Source organism: Pleurodeles waltl, chromosome 5 (assembly GCF_031143425.1).
Source record: "Pleurodeles waltl isolate 20211129_DDA chromosome 5, aPleWal1.hap1.20221129, whole genome shotgun sequence".
Taxonomy (NCBI): domain Eukaryota; kingdom Metazoa; phylum Chordata; class Amphibia; order Caudata; family Salamandridae; genus Pleurodeles; species Pleurodeles waltl.
In genome coordinates this window covers 687,899,637-687,905,996 of record NC_090444.1, presented here as the reverse complement: position 1 = coordinate 687,905,996, position 6,360 = coordinate 687,899,637, and positions in this window count along the sequence as shown.

Genomic DNA, 6,360 nt, shown 5'->3' with positions numbered 1-6,360 from the left:
ATTTATGATTTGAAGTGTAGTGCGAGAGACTGACGAGCCCACAGAAGCACTAGGACACATGTTGCAATTTCAGCAGTTTGTGCACTGACCATATCTTCTCCCTTGCAACCAATAAGTCATAAAATGAATACGTATACAGTGTGATCACATATATTTAAATTATTCAGGGATAGAACGGGAAAAAAGAAAATTAGCATTGAATAAATTGTATAACAGGTCGCATATTTTATATATTTTATCTCCCCTCAGTTTTGCTGGCAAAAAGGTATTTGTAAAATGCATTAACAGTTTGCTATAATTTCCACTCCCATCCAATACTGATACACACGCAAACACCTATTCTGACTCCTCCCTCTTTTTAAGTCGAGCGCGCAATTGCTTTCCGACCTGTTGTTATCTATCCGTGGGCTTTTAACCACACCCATGTCACACCCATCACCTTCACTCGTTCGTGGGCTTGCCTTTCCAAAATCCTGTGATGTCATGGGTAACTGCTTCACGTTTGTTCTGCCTTGGGGTGGTTTTGTTACCACCTTGCAGACTGACCCTGTTACATGGATAATTGTAAGATTGCTGATATACTTCTGCATGGGCAAACTACTTTTTTCTTTTATCTCTACCCTTCGTGCTCCATGGCAGCCGTGGCCCTCACAGTGCCAACATCAAGAACTCCATCAGCGATACTGAAGCGCTGGTCACATTGTTCACACTGTTACCTAATGAAAGTTATTTCTTTTGGCTTTCCCCTTCGTACTCCATAGTTTTCCCTAAAACACTTATAATTGATTAATGCTTTACTAAAAACCACCGAAATATGCAAGGCAGGTTTCCCGGCACAGCGGGAGAGACAATACTACAATATTCACTGCATGGGGGAAAAGGTGACCCATAATGCTTTGTAAGCATTCAGCACAACACACTTGTTCTGTTTAGATCATCTCGGGGACCTCATACTAAGTTAGTAGGGACCCCAAAATAATAACCCCTCCAATCATTCTGACCCTTTTTAAGCTCTCTTATGGCTAGAACTTTTGTTTTACAGCTGGGATTAGTTTGTGTTCTAAGGGGCTTAGTACTACAACAGGCTTGCTAGTCTTTAAAACATGTAATGCAATATGTTCCCTAGGGCTAAATATATGGTTGCGCTGCATTACTTTTTGCCATTCTGTTTTTATGTGGTGTTCCTTACAAATTATATTTTTATTGTGGTGTCCTCTAGGGGATCTTCCGAGCATTACAGTCAACATACTACAATATTCGCTGCACTTAGTCGTTCCATAATGCTTTGCAGGGCATTCTTTTACAAAGAATCATCTCTGGGTCCCCACACTATGTTAGTGGGGTCCCAAAATAATAACCCCTCCTACCATTCAGTGTCTTTTTAATGTCTTGCGTGGCTGGAATGTTTGTTTTACAGCTGACTGTAGTCTGTGTTCTAAGGGTCTTAGTGTTGCAGTAGTTCCGAAAATGTGTAAGACACTACATCCTCTGGGGGCCAAATACATGGCTGAACTCCATTATTTTCTTCCATTTTGTTTTTATGTGGTTATGTCTTCTAGGGGCTGACTATATGGTTATGTGACCATGGTGTTGTCTAGGGGCTGTTCTGAGCATTACAGTTAGCACACTACAATATTTGCTGCACTTGGTCAACCCATAAGGCTTTGCAGGGCATTCTTTTACAAAACATTTTTGCTCATAGCCCAGCCTGTGGTGGTCCTGGGACAATGGGACCACCTTCAAAATGTTCACCACAACCTGCTCTTCCTGTCTAGATTATCATTGGGCCCCCACACAAGGTTAATGGGGATCCCAAAATAATAACCTCTCCCACCATTCAGTGTCTTTTTAACCTCTCTCATGGCTGGAACTTTTGTTTTACAGCTGAGAGTTATTTGTGTTTTAAGTGTATTGTTTGTAGTATCATTGTAGTAATCCTGATATTCCTGAAAATGTATAATGCACTATGTCCTCTAGGGGCTAAATTTATGGTATTCTGCATTACTTTTGGTCATTTTCTTTTCAGGTGGTTATGTTCTCTATGGGCTAACTATATAATTACATTACCATGTTTCTTACAAATGTTATTTTCACTGTGGTGTCTTCTAGGGGCTGTTCTGAACATTATAGTCTAATGCCAAAAGCCTATTTCTGATAAAGGTTTTTATTGGGTTTATATGATAATTGTATATGTTTTATTAATCTCTCCTTATTGCGATTATGATCATGATGCACGCCAACTTAACATCCTTATTACTCTATGACTGTTTGCACTCTCTTGATATATTTGGGTGACCCTTCTAGTTTATTTCTCTCGTTACTTCTCCATGGCTGTCTTGGGTCTTTCTTTGGGGATTGTGTTAGCCAGCCAGCAACTCTGATGGTAGGGTGGTGAAAGTGGTATTCTATTGGAACTAGCATGGAAGATTTAAATGAGGACGCTAAATGGCAAATTTTTTATTTTTTGCTGCAGATAGAGGAAGAAGGTAAATGGAAGTGCTTTAGTTTTATGCCAGGCCACTGGAATTATGTGGCATTAAAAGACCAAATTACGAGTCAGGGTTGACCAATTTATGTTGCAAAAAAAGTTCAGTTATGAATTTATAACGCCAATAGCTCTATCTCAAGCAAATGCGAGACCCATTGCATTGCAAATGCTTATTTCCTTTTCCTGTAGGCATACTGTGTGAGTTAGAATACTGCGGTAAAAAACACTGAAAAGCCTCCACCAAGGCATACGAAAATTGCACCTATGAGGATTATGCAGAAAACAAAACAAAACATACTTAAATATGGCAATATAACAATGCTACTTCTGAGCAGCCTCACCTGTTTTTTCTGAAATTAACTATTTGAAAATTAATTGTTCCCGGCTGAACTGCTTTATAAATACACATTCGACCACTGTGGGTAGATTGAATGAAGATTAGTGAAGACCGGAGGCACATATTATTCTTCTCTTTTGCCATTTAATTCAAACAGCATCCAGAATAACCACACTTTCCAGCATGCTTAGGAAAATTGACTGCAGAAGTTTGAACCAATCAGCAGCCGTCCAAAGAATATACATCCTGGCTGAACTACCACCACACTCCCTCCTCCTCACATTTCACAAAGAACCCCCAAAGTAAAATGTATAAAAACAAAACATACATATTGTGACTATCCAATGACCCAGGTTCTTCTGATTTCGGCAGCTCCAATCTTTTTGGGGCACTGATTTACCGCCTCATCCAGCAGAATGATCCTGTTCTTCAACCAATAACTGTCTAACCCAGGGATAGAGGAAACAGCCCAAACAAATTGTAGCGATCCAAATTATGGGCACTGATTCCGGTTCAGATGGTAATTTGAAATCCTTCAACAACATTTTTGACCAGTGGAGAGGATGTGGCTTAATTTGGTCCAAGCAACAAAACATATAAAAGCTTTTCCAATTCTCATTTTCAGGAGTGTGTGTTCAGCATATGTTTTGCTCCATACATTGTACTAAATATAATATGCATCTGCAAAAAACACATCTCAGCAAATCTGTGGACAGTAATCCCATGGAACACTGGTAACTACACCATTCTCAAATCCATCAACTTTATTTCATGTATCCTGATGGCTTCAGATGATTCCCTCCAGGGCTTTCCATGACGAAGCAGCAGTGGTGACAATCAAACATTGAGAAGATCAAGTTACTTACCTCTGGCAACACTTTTTCTGGTACAGACTCTTTCTAGCTGTAGATTCTTCACCTTATGAATATTTCTAAGGTGTCAGGCTGGGTCTGGAAACTTTTTCAGCAGTAACTTTTTGTGCCAGATGGTGGCAGCTTCCAGCTCCGCACTGACACCTTTCTGCTTCAGAAATGATGTGCAGGATCTATATAGGCACCACACACACACCCTGACCTCAGATGATTTTGAAACTGTCCATGCCGCCCGATACAGAACCTCAAATGCAAACTGGTAGACAGTGTGCCGATTCCTAAACTTGGGATCTTATTAACAGATAGAGTCCTATTACAGAATAGGAAAGATGGGAGGGTTGGTAAGGAATCTGAGGCTAGATAGAGCCTCTACTAGAAAGAACGTTACCAAAGGGTACGTAAATTGTTGTTCTGATAGTGACTTCTAGTCACATATTCCTCACCTTTTGAATAGATACCAAAGTAATGCCTATTTGGAGTTGGGTCTATGAATGGTCTCAAACCAGAAAGTCTTGCAGGACTGAGTGGGCAAAATGCCTCTCCCCCCATAACGTACTGTACCGGCACCTGTGCTTCCTGAATGTGTAAAGGGATGCCCATGTAGCTGCTTGTCAGGTGCCTAGGGCAGGGGCCCTGTATGCTAATGCAGTGGTAGTGGCTTTGGTTCTTGTGGAATGAGCACGCAGCCCCTTTGGAAGCTGCTTTTGTAACCAATATCTAGCATACCTTTATGCAGAGCATAATCTGGAGGGAGCTGGTTATTTTCAGCTCAGCCTTGCCTTTTTTTCGCTCCAGAAAACCCCACAAAGAGCTGATCGTCTGCCTGGTGATCTTTGGTATGTTTTATGTAAATTCTCAGCACTCTCTCAGCATATAAGTGATGGTGTCTCACCTCCTCCTTTGAGGGGTAAAGCAGAGATTAGAACACCAGCAGGGTGATGGTTTGACCGAAGTGGAAAGGCACCCCAACTTTCATCACGAAGAATGCCTAAGTCTGCAGAACTAGTATGCCTAGAAACAAGGTAGTGTATGGTGGAATTACACAAGGTGCTTGAAACTCAATCACTCACAATGCCAGTGTGACAAGGAACACAGTCTTTATTGAATGACGCTGTAAGGGACAGCTATGAAGTGGCTCGAATGGGGTGTACACCAGATGAGTCAGGACCAGATTGAGGTCCCATTGGGGCATGAAAAAGGGGGAATGGTCAACATGTGTTGACATTTCAGAAAGTGCATCACAACAGTTTATATAAATTGAGCTCCCATTGGGGCATGAAAAAGGGGAATGGGCAACATGTGTTGACTTTTCAGAAGGTGCATCACAACAGTTTATTTAAACAAAAAGGGCTGATCTGGTAACCATAAGAAGGCCAAAAGAAGAGAAAGACAACCCTTAATTGTGCATAGTGCAACGTCTTGCTGGGCAAGAGACAGAACAAACAGAATATCACATAGTGTGGCCTAGATGTGCTCAATCAGGCGTGTGTTGCACCAAGCCACACATTTGCGCAAACAACAGATGTGTACAGTTTTCGAAGAGGGACACCTGGCTGCCAGATTATATCAACCACCTTCAGAGGGAGATTCAAGGTGATCAGCTGTCGCCACTCAACCTCCAATGATGAAGGTAGAGATTGCGAAGGCATAAGTGCAGAACTCTGCCCTGTTGCTGTGACAGTAGGATCTCCCAAAGGGGATGCTTTATCGGAGGACAGATGCTGAAGCCCATGATTTCTGAACATCAAATCATACTCTTCATGTCAAACCTGCAGCTACTAGGATGACATTGGCCTGGCTTATGCTGATCTTCTTGAGGATTGGGGAGGAGTAGTACTGGCAAAAAGACATACCAGAGTCCCAAGTTCTACTCAAGGTGGAAGGCATCTCTGAGTGAGAGATGCCTTTGATACACCAATGTTCAGATGTGCTGACATTGCCTGTTCCCAGCAGTGGTTTCCGACTGAGCCAAAATTCTCCACATTCAAGGAAGAGACCATGTGCCACTTCCTGGTATAACTGCTATTCAAGTTCTGCTAGGCATCAACAGCTGAGCTTGCCCACCCTGTCACAGTGGTGATCAAACTGAGTCAAGATTCTCCACATTCAAGGAAGAGACCATATGCCACCTCCTGGTATAACTGCTATTCAAGCTCTGCTGGGCATTGACAGCTGAGCTTGCACACCTTGGCATTCAAAGATCCGGGCAGGTGGTTTTCCCCCCAGGAAAATTCCATGATGGTCCAGCCATGCTCAGAGGCACAAGGCCTCCCGGTACAGGGTCCATTTTTGTTGCAGTACCACGTGGTAGTGGTGTTGTGGGTTTAATTTAGAGTCTTGATGGGGCACACATATTTTAGCTTTGCTTAGGCCTGCAGCCTGTGTGCCCTTTTACCCAGATACATGCTCTGTTTTAATGTATTAATTTGAGCTCAACCTGCTTTTCAGCGGGATGTTATATTTTTGTAATCAGCTGTAATTCTGCTAATGCATTGTTATTATTTTCTGTGCACAATTCCGCGTGTACTTCTTTAAAAAAAAATTATAGTCTTTATTTCTTGGTCTTTTAAACAAAAAGAAGAAACAACACGACACATAAGACCGGAGTCATCCTCATCACACAATGAAATATCAGGCTTAGGAGGAAGACAGAACAGCTTCAG